The sequence below is a fragment of the Nicotiana tabacum genome, chromosome 3 (assembly GCF_000715075.1).
Source record: "Nicotiana tabacum cultivar K326 chromosome 3, ASM71507v2, whole genome shotgun sequence".
NCBI lineage: Eukaryota > Viridiplantae > Streptophyta > Magnoliopsida > Solanales > Solanaceae > Nicotiana > Nicotiana tabacum.
In genome coordinates, this window is record NC_134082.1 from 55,414,563 (window position 1) to 55,430,358 (window position 15,796).

Below are 15,796 nucleotides of genomic sequence, written 5' to 3' on the forward strand. Positions count from 1 at the left end.
GATTTTTACATCTTGCTGTGAATATTTTACTTCCTGGTGCTAATTCTATTCCAGACATTTTCCAGTATAATACTAATGATTTATCTATATTTTTATCATCTACTGCTACTGAATAGTTAGCACTTACTATAAATTTAAATTTTTGGTATATTAAGTTACCTCTTACAGCACTTATTATACTCTTTTCTATAGGTTGTACAATCCTATCATCTGCCAAGTATATTTCTATAGGGGTATCTATTCCTTCCCTAAAACATGCTTTTATTAGGATCTCCGTTCCTCCTAAGTGTACATATTTTATTGGATTTTTTGCTTTTATATCTTGTATTTCTTTATTTAGTAGTCTTTTATTTAAAATTGGTATTTGTGCTTTACCTTTGATGTATTTACAATCTATTATATGTTCTCTTTGTCTTACTACATAGTATTCTTCTTTTTGTCTTTTAAACCAATTCTTTATTGTTGGTACTTCTAATATTTTGTCTATACTTAGATCCAATTCTTTTCCTTTTATTTGTTCAAATATATTAGCGTCAAATATTATTTTTTGTTCTGAAGATTGTTCATCTTGGTGTTCTTCTTGTTGTATAATTTGTATATCTTTTTCAGTCATAATTTTCTTCATCTGACTCTTCTATATCCTTGTTTATTTTATTTTCAGAGAACTCGTTTTCTGATATCTCATATATGCTGTCTTCACTGCTTAATTCATAATCTACATATTCTACTTGTGTATATTTATCATTATCTATCAATATTTCGGTAATTTGTTTCTTCTTTGGGTTTTTTAGTAATTTACAATCTTTGGCTAAGTGTCCTAGCTTTCCACAATTATAGCAAGTACATTCTGTTAGTTTTTTCTTTTTCCTATATGGTTTTTTATGTTTATAATTTTTTACATAATATCTTCTTCTTGGTTTCCTATATTTATACTTTGAATATTTTGATTTAAATTTCTTTTTCTTTCCTTCTTTTTTGTAATATTTATCTGTGCAGCCAAATTGGGGTGCTATTCTACTTTTGCAACATGCCAAATTTTTTACTAATATTTTTTCCATTTTCATGTTTTCTTTATATTTTTCACATAATTCTATAAACCAGTTTTGTAGAAATTTTATCCTTACTCCTAATGTATCTGCTAGTCCTGCTTCGTTCCAACTTTTTATTATTTTTGAGCTAAAGGGTTCTGGTAATTTTGTAAAATATAATTTTCTTATCTCTTTACTTTCATCTGGACTATATGTTCCTTTATAATAATAGTCTCTAAATGCACAAGTATATTCATCTATATAACACATATTACATATTGCTAATTTTGTCATTAAATTTCTATTTGTAATTTTTTCTTTATTTTGTTCTTCTACTTCTGTTGTCATACTACTAAATTCATTTCTTATTGCTATTTCATATTTATTTAATATATCTGTAACTGTTGTTGTAGTTGTACCGTCAAGTTTTTTATTACTCCTTAATGTGTCTAAGCTTTCACTTGATAAATTTTGTAACCATAATTTTACAGTTCCTATTAATGTTCTTTCTATATATCCTGGTGTATCCGTTATTGTTATTTTATTATCTATTAGTTGTTTTGAGATATATCCTATCCATAATTGTATTGTTTTATTTATATCTGCTACACAATCTAGATCTAAAAAATTATATTGTTCAGTTATCTGTCTTGGTGCCCATTTCTTATTTAACCTTTTATCCCATAATGTTTTGTTTCTGTCATATGCATCATAACTTACTCTGTAATAGGTTGGGTTTAATTGTTTTGGATTTTTTATTCCTGATATGCTTGGTTTATCTTCGTTCATATCTCCTGTATTTATTTCTGGATTTATTTTTATCTTTTCTGTTTTTTCTATAAGTTCTGTGTATGTTTCACTTGTTTCTGAATAGTTTTCTCCTAGTTCTGTGTCTTTATCACTTTGGTCATTTATTTCGTTTATACTTATTTTTGATGGACTCTCCTGTACTTCTTCTAACTGTAATTTGAATCTTTCTATCTCATTTGTTAGTTTTAGTTCTTCTTCTTCTTCTTTACGTTTTTCCTTTTCTTTTAGTTTATTTGCATACATCTGTTTTAGCATCTCTAATTCTTTTTCTAATTCTGTTATTTTAGTGTTTTTTACTTCCTCTATCTGTTGTATTTTTTCTTTAGCTTGCTGTTGTATTTCTTTAATCTCTCGTTTTCTATCTATTTCTTCGTTTTCTTTTGTTATTCTAACCATGGCGGTTAAACTATCCTCTAGTTTTACAGTTTCTTTTTCTAACATTAAGTTTAGGTTATTTCCTATTTTTTTATATCTTCTTCCTAAGTTAGAAAATATTATTGTTATTTTTAATCCTTCTGGATTCTCATATGTTTTCTCTTCTAATGCGAATTCTTCTTTATTCATCTTTTATCCTTTAGATAACAAATATATTTATATTCTGTTTTAGATATTATATCGATTAATTTGGACAGCCTAGCTTTGTTTATTTTTGTGATACTTAAGTATTCATATTCTATATATAGTTTCTTTAGTTTCTTCCTAATTTTCTGCGATTTCTTAGTTATTTTGATTGTTTCACTGTTTTGCGGGTTTGTACTATTAATGTCAGTGTTATTTTTCATGATTTGCTTCTTAATATAAATGTTTATTTTTCATAGCTCTGATACCATTTTGGGGGGGGGGGGGGGTTGTTTGAGTTCATCTTATTTTTCATAGGATCTTTTTTATGTAGTTGTGGAATTAAATACTTTTTCATGATTATCTGTAGCTAATGAACTTAACCTTGAAATTTCTTTTATATTTTCAAGTGTGTATTCTAAGTATTTAATATCTTTAGTTTTAGTACACTTGGGAGGAATTAAACAACTGGTCGCCACCGTGACGCAGTCCTTACTATCCGCTGGAGCAGCCAATACCACATTTGGAGCAGGCTTTCCAACCGACCGATGTTATCTATGGGTCAGAATAAGAGGAAGCACTGGTAGCTGTGAAAAACTTGTTCTTAGAGGACAATGACATGGATTGTGTTATTCTCAAGGAGAAGGGGGAGGAAGGCCCTTCCATACAGGCTATAAGCAGAGGAGAACGCCTCAATAATTAGACCATCAGAACAACTAGGGCCCGATGAGCCTCGGGGTAGCAAGGCTAAAACAAGCACTGTTTTGATTTACTAAAAGATTTTTATTTTTCACATGTTTTCAATTCCTGTAATAAGATCTCCAATGTTCAAAACAATTATTATGCAATTTATCAAAGCATTTTGACTTTTCTTATGAATCAACACTTATTACTATCATTTTCTTTCATTACTTTACTTATATAGCATTACTATTACTTATCTTGATGAACCGATGACTGTGACATGCAACGAGACAACGCAAAAAAGCGGACATAGATTCAGAGGAAGATGACATACCAGAAGAGATTGTTAAAGAAGTAGAGAATTTTGAGAACAGACCTAAGTCCAACCTGGATGAAACAGAAGTTGTTAACCTGGGAGATGCAGAAAACGTCAAAGAAACACGAATCAACGTCCACTTATCACCATTAGAAAAGAAGGAATACATGGAATTTCTAAGGGAATACGAGGACATATTCTCCTAGTCATATGATGACATGACTGGTCTAAGTACGTCTATTGTGTCTTACAAACTGCCAACTGATCTGACATGTTCGCCTGTAAAGCAAAAGCTCACAAAGTTCAAGCCTGATATGAGTCTGAAAATCAAGGAAGAAGTCACTAAGCAGGTCAAAGCTAAGGTTCTCAGGGTAGTAGAATACCCGACGTGGTTATCCAACATCGTGCCTGTACCAAAGAAGGTTGGGAAGGTCAGAGTCTCTGTCGACTACTGGGATCTCAATCGGGCTAGTCCAAAAGATGAATTCCTTTTGCCAAACATACATATCCTGATTGACAATTGCGCCAAGCATGAGTTACAATCATTTGTAGATTATTTCACTAGTTATCATCAAATCTGGATGGATGAAGAAGATGCTGAGAAAGCAGTTTTTATTCTGCTGTGGGGAATGTATTGTTACAAGATGATGTCGTTTGGGTTAAAGAATGCAGGGGCCACCTACATGAGGGCCATGACTACCATTTTCTATGATATGATACAGAAGGAGATAAAGGTGTACGTAGATGATGTTATCATCAAGTCCAAGAAAGCCACTGATCACATGGAAGATTTGAGGAAGTTTTTCAATAGATTGCAAAGGTACAACCTGAAACTGAATCCCGAAAAATGTGCATTTGGGGTTCCTGCTAGAAAGCTACTTGGGTTTATTGTGAGTCGCCGAGGAATAGAACTATATTCATCAAAGGTCAAAGCTATTCAAGAATTGCCACCGCCAAAAAACAAGAAGGACGTGATAAGTTTCTTGGGGAGATTCAATTACATCAGCCGGTTCATAACACAGTCTACAGTTATCTGTGTGCCAATATTTAATATGTTAAAGAAAGATTCCACTACCAAATGGACTAATGACTGCCAAAAAGCTTTCAACAGAATCAAGGAATACCTGTCGACACCACCAGTTTTGGTCCCGCCCGAGCCAGGTAGACCTCTATTACTCTACCTTGCAGTATTGGATAGAACTTTTGGTTTCATTATGGGGCAACATAATGAGACGGGGAGGAAGGAGCAGGACATCTATTATCTCAGTAAGAAGTTCACCCCGTACGAGGCCCGATATTCTCTATTTGAATGCACCTGCTGTGCTTTGACTTGGGTAGCTTAGAAGCCGAGGCACTACTTCTATGCTTACACTACATATCTTATATGAAGGATGAATCCTTTGAAGTACATCTTTTAGAAGCCCATGCCCACTGGCAAGCTAGCCAAGTGGCAAATCCTATTGAGTGAATTTGACATTGTCTACGTGACTCAGAAGGCAATCAAGGAACAGGCACTAGCAGATCACCTTGCTAAAAATCCCGTGCACAGAGAATATAAACCCCTGAAAGTGTATTTTCCCGACGAATAGGTATCGTTCATAGGAGAAGACATTGCAAAATCCTATAATGGTTGGAGAATGTTTTTCGATGGAGCAACAAATTTCAAAGGTTGGCATAAGATCAGTCCTAATATCGAAAACTGGTCAACATTACCTGGTGTCTTCCAAACTCAGATTCCCGTGCACCAACAACATGGCCGAATACGAAGCTTGCATCTTAGGGCTCAAGATGGCCATCGGCATGAACATTCAAGAATTTCTAGTGATTGGAGATTGAGAGTTGCTTATACATCAGGTACGAAAAGAATGGGCAACCATGAACTCCAAGATACTCCCGCATCTGCATCATGTACAGGAATTGAGAAAGAGTTTTATAAAGACAGAATTCTAACATGTTCATAGAATCCAAAATGAGTTCGCCGATGCATTGGCTACCTTGTCATCCATGATACAACATCCAGACAAGAACTTCATTGATCCTATTCTAGTAAAGATCCATGATCATCCAGCTTATAGTGCCCATGTTGAAGAAGAAGCAGACAGAAAGCCTTGGTTTCATGACATCAAGAAATATTTGGCAAAGGGTGAATACCCAGAACTTGCGAATCCTACTCAGAAACACACCCTTCGGAGGTTGTCCAACAATTTCTTCCACAGCGGAGGAATCCTGTATAGGAAGACTCCTAATTTGGGATTGCTAAGGTGTGTGGACGCAAGGGAAGCATCCAGGCTACTAGAGGAAATTTATGCTGGGACTTGTGGTCCATATATGAATGGCTTTGTCTTAGCAAAGAAGATACTCTGAGCTGGTTACTTTTGGATGACTATGGAAACGGACTGCATCCAGTATGTATGAAAATGCCACCACTTCCAGATACATGTACAAATGATAAAGGTAACTCCAAACGAGCTTAATGCAACAAGCTCACCATGGCCGTTTGCCGGTTGGGGAATGAATGTTATTGGACCAATCGAGCCTGCCGCCTCCAACGGGCACAAGTTTATCCTAGTAGCAATCGACTATTTCACCAAATGGGTTAAAGCAGCATCTTACAGAGTAGTGACTAAGAAAGTCGTGGCAGACTTTGTCCGCGACCGCATCGTTTGTCGATTCGGGATTCCAGAATCAATCATTACTGATAATGGATCCAACCTCAATAGTGACTTAATGAAAGCCATGTGTGAAACCTTCAAGATCAGACACAAGAATTCTACAGCCTACAGACCTTAGATGAACGGAGCCGTGGAGGCCGCCAACAAGAATATCAAGTAGATATTGAGGAAAATGATAGATAAGCATAAACAGTAGCACGAGAAGTTGACATTTGCTCTATTGGGGTATCACACTACAGTCTGCACATCAACTGGGGCAACCCCCTATATGCTATTTTATAGTACAAAAGACATCATTCCCACCGAAATAGAAATTCCTTCCTTAAGGATCATACAGGAAGCTAAGCTCGACGATGCAGAGTGGGAGAAAAATCGTTATGAGAAACTAGCCCTTATTGATAGGAAAATAATAAATGCAGTTTGTCATGGTCAACTTTTTCAGAACAGAATGTCCAGAGCCTTCAACAAAAAGAGTCAAGCCGAGACAGTTCACACCGGGGCAACTGGTGTTAAAGAAGATTTTCCCGCATCAAGATGAAGCAAAATGAAAGTTCTCTCCCAACTAGCAGGGTCCGTACATGGTTCACCGGATCCTGATAGGAGGAGCCCTCAAACTTGCAGAAATGGACGGAGAAGTCTGGCCGAAGCCGATCAACTCAGATATAGTCAAGCGTTACTATGTGTAATCTTATGCTTTCCTATATAAGGTAAATTGAACTACGCCTGACCTGATTCCCGTTTAAGAGGGGATACGTAGGAAGCCCTATGGGTTCGGTCACAATTCAATAAAATTTCCATTTTCCACCGCAATTGGAAACTAGTGCAGAATTTTGAGGAGGACCCTCAAAATTCCGAAGTTGATTTCAGCTAATCATCACAAGCAACAGTCAAAAACATCAACCCATTAAACTGGGGCAGAATTTTGAGGAGGACCCTCAAAATTCCGTAGCAAGAGAGGTTGTAATGTCCTGAACCACATCACAGTTATCGGTTCATCTAAAAAATTATTATTATTATGTCATATTTTTACTAAATCATGCATGTCTATTACTGAAATTGCCTTGTTTAGCAATGCTACCCCAATGATACATATATTATCACCAGTTCAAAGCCAAGCAGGTCAAGCAGAGCCAGCAGGGGATACGAACTAACCACCCCCTTTTTTTTACAAAACTCACAATTTTTTGGATGCATGCACTTGAATTGCAAAATCATCGAATATACTATACACTCACGAGACAAACACTATTCAGGAATACAACTCTCAGAACCATTGCACTTACTCACAGTTGCTATCCGCACACAATAGTGTCCCTAGCAGGCACAATATTCCCTGTAGGCACAATATCGCAATCTGCTATCAGCTAAGAAAGTTCTATTACCATTTGCTATCTTACTTTTGCATAAGGCTACCATTCTGCCTTCTGAGACTAAGCGCTGTCTCCATCTGCATTTCTGCATTGCATACGGCTACCATTCTACCTTCTGAGGTTAAGCTCTACCTCCATCTGCATTCCTGCATTGCATAAGTCTACCATTCTGCCTTCCGAGTCTAAGCGCTGTCTCCATCTGCATTTTTGCATTGCATAAGGCTACCATTCTGCCTTCCGAGGTTAAGCTCTATCTCCATCTGCATTTGCATGGCTGAAAGATCGCCACTTTATTTACATTTGCATGGATAAAAGATCGCCGCCTTATTTACGTTTGCATCTCTAAAAGACCGCCACTTTATCTGCATTTGCATGGCTGAAAGATCGCCACCTCTACATTTGCATGGCAAAAAGATCGCCGCTTCTACATTTTGCACGACTGAAAGATCGCCACCTCCTGCATTGCATAGGCTGAAAGATCTCCAAATATTGCATCTCATGGGCTGAAAAATCACCAAATTATCCGAAGGCGTCATTGTTCGGAGGCACCATTTTCATAGCCCGAGAACATCATGCCATGGCCTGAGGACCCTTTTTTATCTTTTGCATATCATCATTCAAAGGCATCATGGTTCGGAGGCATCATTCTCATAGCTCGAGAGCGTCATTTCATGGCCTGCGAATCCTTTATTATACGCCTCATGGACCAGGACATCATGGTCTAAGGACATCATCCTAACCACCCAAAGACAACCTTCATGGTTCAACGGGAATTTGCATCATGTTTAAATTACGCAACCCTATATGTTTGTATCTCTTATTTGTAGGAAATCTGGCAAGCAATGACCATCTTGGCAGGAGCGATCCCACTCCGGTTCCCACAGCCCTATTAGACTTCAACCATTCACCCTGTCATTAATATTGCGTCCGTTCTTGAAAAGTCTCCATCGGCATCTCCGCCGATGGATCCTAAACTACATATGGACTGATTCCTGTAAGACCAGGGATATGTAGGTAGTTCAGAAGCAAGAGCATGGCCTAAGTCTCCTCGAACCATTTCATTCGGTCAAAATTGGCCATCATGTCTTTACCCGACAACTCTTTCATCCTTCCCGGGTAAAAAGGGGTAGTTGTTGATACCAAATTTTTTCCTATATATTTTTAATATGCAAAATACTTTCAAAATAGCATATGTATGCATATATAAGTATGTCCAAATGTTTTATTATTTTTTCTAATTTTCAAAGTCTTTTTAAATTAATTTATTGCCCTATTTTATCCATAAAAACCCAATAATTATTCCCCAAATTATCATTTATTGGTTATTCATTTATAACACTCTCCTATTTATGCCAAAATATAACTAATGTGATTTTTTGCATATTTTTACAAATTTATTTAGTATTTTTAAAGCTAAATTTCATATAATTGCAATATTAGCCTCTTTTTAGATTTAATTACGTTTATGTCTATAAAAACTAGGTCCAATATTTTTAATTTGATAATTATATTCTATTAATAATTTTAGTACCTTTAATTTATTTTCAGAAATTATTTACTATTTTTGTAAATCAAATAGGGAAAAATGGCTATTTAAATGTTAGCCCATTTTTCATTTCAGTTTTAGCCGGATTTGGCACCCCAATTGGACCCAATTTTAAACCCAATTACCATGACCCAATCCCTGTCTGAACCGACCCACGACCCAATTAAATAACCCGCCCGGATTCTCTTTTAATCCCAGCCGTTGATCGCCTAGATCAACGGCTCACATCTGCCCCTTCCTTTTTTAACCTAAACTAACCCCTAACCCTAATCATTTCTCACCTGTAGCCGCCTTTGAATTCCCCCCTCTCCCAATTTTCTCTCAAACTCCCTCTCAAACCCTAGCCACTGCCATCAATTACCACCTGAAAATCTCCCAAATCTATGGCCTCCAAAGCCATTGAAGGCCTGTATCTACCTCTCTTGGCTCCTACATGCCCGATTGGTATGGTTTCAACGCTAGACCTCGAAGAAGTTTGGTCCAGACCTTGGTGTTTTCAGTTTTATGGCTGTCTCTGGTCACTTTCAACCTTACTCCGGTTAGCCATGGGCATTGAAGCCTGACTCTCGACTTCTCTGCTTAAGATCGATGATTTTCCAAGTTTTTCTCCCTATCTGAGGTTCTTCCGAAACCCTAGCCTTTGAGGTTCTTTCGATTTCTTTAGATATGTTCTAGATATGTGTTTACTCTAAACTTCTAAATGCTTTTCTCAAGGTTTCTTTCAAAACTCTGCCTCCAAAACCCCTTGTCTTTTTCGATTTAGGTTTTGTTAAAGTTGTTTTGAAGCTTTCTCTGATTTTTAACATGTTCTACTGTGTTTCTTTATGTTGTTCTTCTACTGGAGTTTGCATGTTAAAAGTCTTAGTTTCTTTTGAGGTTTCTGAATCTACTTTTGTTAGTATTTGTCTGATTTACTCGTTTTCATCTCTAGAACTCGATTGATGGTGAAAACCTTAAAATTTGGGGTTCAGTCAAGTTCTGAGGCTATTTTCTATGTGATTTACTTGGTCGTCATGATCAGAAATCGATTGATTTCAAAACCCTAACTTCTTTGGACCTATTCGAGCTTTTGAAGCTGCCTCATCTATTGCTCGACTAGATTCGAAATCTTTTTGTTTCATCCTCTGTTTCTTTATGTGAGTTTGACTTCCTTGACACTAGGCTACAGTTTTCAGAAAAGTCTTTTTACTTGACCCCTTGGCATTCTATTTGATACTCTCTCTTTTCTCTATTACTGAGTTACTAAGATTGACCTATGTGACTACCATGTTTCGATAGTCCACTACTTACTGACTTCATGATTGCATGATGCTTCTCTTTGTCCTAAATTCAGTCTTGCATGCCTAATACTTATGCACTCTTTTATATGCTGAATTTCCCTCTGAAAATGACCTTCAATTTTGGACTGATTACAAACCTACTTGTGTAATTTTGATTGCATTCATGTGTTAAGTGATTGGCTCTTTCATTGCTTCGCCTTACTGATTCCCCTATTTCTTGGGTTGATTTGAAAACTTTCCTTAGACTTTCAATTCTCCCATTTCTGACTTGGTTTATTTGTTTATTCATGGGAACCCATGTCACTCTCCTTAAATCAGTGATTTTGAAATCCTTGACTCCCTGATTTGCTATGTACTGATTTTCGATTGTCTCCATATGCCGCAACTTTACTTTGTTTTCTTACCTTATTTGGCTAACTGAGTATTTCAAAGATTATTCCCTTAATTAAACCTCTATGCACTTACCCCTAATTGTCTACTCTACACATGATGCTTACTTAATTTGTTTCCTTAAATGTTTTCTGCCCATTACCGTCTGATTTCAACTCCTTAATTAAAGGAAGTCCTTATATTGATTTGACTTTTATTGGTACATAGTTCCATAATTACTGCTAAGCTATGATTTTTGCCTTATTTTCTACTTGTTTTCAAACTATAAATACCCTGCTCTTTCATTAACACAGACACACACGAACACTCTGAGTTCTAATATCACTTACACTCAAAAAACACTCTCTTCTACTTTTCTACTTGTACTGTGGCCTGTTTTCAAAGTTCTGCTACCTGTCTTTACTATATTTTGCTTCTCTGAACTGGTATGTTCTGATTAAGATTTCAGCGTCACAACAATATGTTTACTTAATCCTTTTACCTGCTTGTCTACCTACTGCTTGTGTTTAATTCAGTACTTATTTTAGCAATTCTGCCTGTTCTGAATTTATGATGTATCCTAAACCCCTACCCCAATGTGTTTGGTACTGATGGCTTGTTTGAGGCATGACAGTATTGAGTGTTGTTGTCTATGACTCAAACCTCTATGTTACCACTATATGTTGTGTATTCTGTTTGATTTTGTAAGCATAACAACACTCCCTATTGCTGTGCATGCCCAGAATTAACTACTGCCTAGAGACCATGCCTATAGGATACTTTTTCCACTTCACGTAGAAAACTTGCCTATAGGGTACTTTTAATTCTGCATATTCAAACTTCATTTAGATGCCATGCCTATAAGGTTTAAAATGAGTAATGCATAGAAATCATGCCTGTAGGGGTTTCTTAAATCAATCTGATTCGCTTTCATTCGCAGTCAATGTTAGATAACATGCTCCTAGGAATTAAAGTCGGTAACAATAGATACTACCACCTGCAGAACCAGTAACCAGTTCAGTTTTTTTGTTCATTCTACTTCTCTTACTAACCTAATTGCTTCGCTTAACAAGGTTTAACAAACATGCTTATAGGATTTCGAATAATTTATTTCAAGCTTCTACTATCTCATCACCTTTTAAATTCGGTAGATATCATGCCTATAGGACCCCATCTAAACACTTAGGCAATCCTTAGAATAATAACTATAAAACTGAATCTATTAATCACTACAACCAGCAGGCAAACATAATTCGGACTTCTTATCTGAGTTATGCAATAAACTAAAACTGCCCCTACAATCTCATCTCCCTTGTCTTTAATGCTTTTCAATCAGACCTAAGCAGTATGTGTAAGACATGCTACTTTATGTGTTTGTTTGAGGAGGTATACTAGAGCCTATATGCTTATGTGTTTCTCCTTTTATATGCAATATGTGTTTTTGTATGTCGCCTTAGAAATTTTACCTTTGAAACTCCAAATAAGCCAGCATCCCTCCCTTTTAGGATTAGTAGTCCTAAATGCCTCTAGGATTGATAGGAATTATATGGGTAATAGTATGCAATAAGTAATCGAGACCAATCCGCGCTTTAATACTTTAACGGGGTAGGAAGGGTAGATTTGGATATGATGACCACGCGATAATGTCACGTGTAGCCCCTCATTGAGGAGTAATTACCGGACATTGTGTGGGCTGATCCATATTTTCAATAAACCTAGGACCCTCTTTCCTTTATTCTTTATTCTTTTAGCAATTTGACTCTTTATTCTAAAAAATCATCTTTTCTAATTGTTCTTTCAAAACTTGTTTACTTTCAAACCATTAGGTGTTGAAATCCCCTATTATTTGAGCCTTATTTGCTTATAAATTAATTGCACCTCAATTCACAATAATTGTCTAGCCGGGAACCACACTAGTGGATTCTGAGGGGTGCCTAACACCTTCCCTTTAGCATAAATTCAAGCCCTTACCCTATCTCTGGTTATTCAAATCGAACTCTTTTGGTGTCCTAATGCACCCTAATCATTAGATGGTGATTTTCCAAATTAAAACCCAGTTCCAAAAAGGAATGAGTTGTCTCTCCAAATGTCATAAACCCGATATCCACTTAGGAAAAAAAGGGGGCACGACAATCCCGTGATCGTACCATAAGCTTGCCCGTAGTGTATATCTCTACTAATTTAAGCTAGCCAAATCTAGGATCAATTAGGACTTTAATGTTGTAATGTAGGCTAAGGGACGGGTATGATACATTCAGAAATAGTGACTAATCCTCCTAAGCACTTTAATACACTACATTCACAATTCAAGCATATATTCTTCTCAACCAATTCACTTGCCATATACAACATAGCCCTCTTTTCAATTAAGCACTTCTATATTTTCACTAGCACAAATCAATAAGAATTGGAGGTGTTTATTTTTCTACATACTTTCACTATTATTTTTCTTTTCTTTCAATTTTTCTTTTCCTTTTCTCCTCATTTTTTTTCTTTTCTTCACACACTCCATACATTAAAGTTCATCGGCTAGTGACCTTTGATTTCGACTTTAGTGCACCAACGGGCCCTTCCATGGTTCCGCTCAAAAGATACTCCCCAATCTCTAACCTAACTTCTTTTAGCGACTAAGTGCCTTAGGAGGTGAAAGTTCAATCAATATCAAATTAAGAACAAAATGGGGGTATGACTAGTAATGTGAGTGCCAAAAGAAAGGTCTATAGGCTCAAAAGGGCTAGCAACGGAAACTTTTATTTTTATGTGACAAGCACATCCATAATCAAGCAAGAAAATGCCTACGTCATCTCCTAGATTAGCACAACTTACAATTTCGCTTCAATTAACACACGAGGCAAGTCTAGACTACACAGGATAACAGAAAACCACAAATTCTCACACACGCATTGCACATGACTCAATCAAGATGGTTCTGTTCAACTCTCAAGTCAAGCAAGCACACATAATTGAGAAATTTAAGCAATATTACACTATGTGGCATACGAGTCAAACAACTGAAAAAGGGCATCACAAAATAGGCTATTTACTTTAATTAGGCTTCACAATTCAAACCAAATACATGGGAAAATAAAATGCACGTCTTAGCCTAATGTGCCAGCATCAACCATGTCAATGAGTATCTTAGAGCGACTCAATTTCTTCCTAAACTACTCCTAAAAAAAATAAAAATAAAGTACCCGGTTCGAGCTACGCCCTTGGAAAAGAACTGGCGCCCAAAGAAAAACCAAGGATACTACCTAACTAGCCTAAAAAATGAAAAATCTTTTTGGTGTTTTTAATAGGACTTTTTCCCTCAAGAAAATTGTCTAAAAGATCCATCGTCGGGAAAAATCTGAACTTTTTCCCGTGTATTTTTCCTTCAACAAAACCTTGTTTCACTTTAGCTCCCCTGACTCATTCCACCATTTTGGGTTACTCTAACCCCAGCTGGATCCTGATATCCATCCGTCTCTTAAATATATATGTTAACTCCCATAGGGCATAACTAAGATGGGCGTGGTTGATGTTTAGCTTAAAGCATATATATTTCTATATATCGCCTCATTACTTTTGTTTCATGAATTTAGGATGTTAAATGCTTTGATTTATGTTAATTTGAAGTGTTTTTATGTGTAGAAATGATTCGGGAGCAACTGGGGGTGAAACGCGCAAGATTTGAGCCAAAACGAACAAAACCGGTCGAATTGAGCATTTGGGCATCATAGGCAGCGCCTGGCGCCACCTGTGGCACTGGAGGTAGAATGGAAGTTTGAGGCAGCACCCAGGTGGGAGCCTGGCGCTACCCAGGGCACTGGTGACGTGATTTTGTCGAATTTCACCCGGGACAAGGTTATTTCTGCCCTAGTCCCAACACGTATAAAAGCAACACTAAACCTATTTTTGGAGGAAAAGACGCCACTTTGGAGATATAGAACATACTTTGAAGGAGAATTCACATGGAGGAACACAACCCATGCTTGGAGGAGGCTTCTAACTAGTTTTTCTTCTCTTCTCTTCCCTTAATTTCATAGTTTATTAGTTCTAGAGTTTTGGGGTTCTATATGGACATTGTAGTTTGAAGTATAAATTGTTCTTATTAGTTATCATATTGGGTTATTTATTCAATCTTGCATTTAATTATTTGATTTCTTGATCACCAATTGAATACTATCTACGAATCTAGGATTGAACTCGGGAGAGGGAATTCTAGATTGCATATAAGAATGAGTAGAGCAAGATCTTAACTCTGAGGGGGAGCAGATTTGCGATTAGGATAGAAATATACCTAATCGCCTTGCTTATTTACTATACGAGAATTATTAATGCGTTCTTGTTAATCCTAATTCCATAGTAATATAGGCGTTAGGTTAGCTTTAATAGGCGAGTTGTACTTTGGGAGAAGGCTACGAGCAATATTAACCCTGGCAACCAATAACCCAGATAAATTAATTAGACGATTTAAGTGGAAAACTCAATGGGATTGTTAGCTAACCCATAGCTCTAGAATAGTCACTCACATTGAATTCGTCTCTATAATTTTCCAACTTATTTTATTTAATCTCTTAGTTTGTTACGTTAGATTAGTTTTGGTTAAATATTCATACGTTAGGATTCTCTTGAATAGATTAATTGTTTGATTTAATTTAGTTGATAGTTAATCACAAGTCCTTGTGGGTACGATATCTGGACTTATAATCCTATATTACTTATCGACCACGTATACTTGCGTGTGCGTTTGGTAGCAATAACTTTTTGGCGCCATTGCCGGGGACTTAGAAATTAACTATTCTACTAGATTAAATTTTTACTTTTTGCCAATTCAAGTGTTTATTTTATTTTTATTTTAACTTACTTTAAGATTTTATTATCTTTGTTGATATGGCATCTTGGAATGATAATTGGTTGAATATTGGTTATTCTTATTATGGTGATCCTTGTCCATATTGTGGAGGACCACACTTAGGGCAAAATTGTGCATCTCAATCTGATGTGTGGAATTTTTGTAATGTGTGTGGTTGTCAAGGTGGCCATTGGGATAATTGTCCTAATTCTTATTATCCATATCAGAGTTCTTATTATAATGTTTCTAATAATGTTTATGAGTTTGATAGGAGAAATGAAGTGGAGGATATGGAAAGCATGGCTCGTATTATGGATATGATGCGG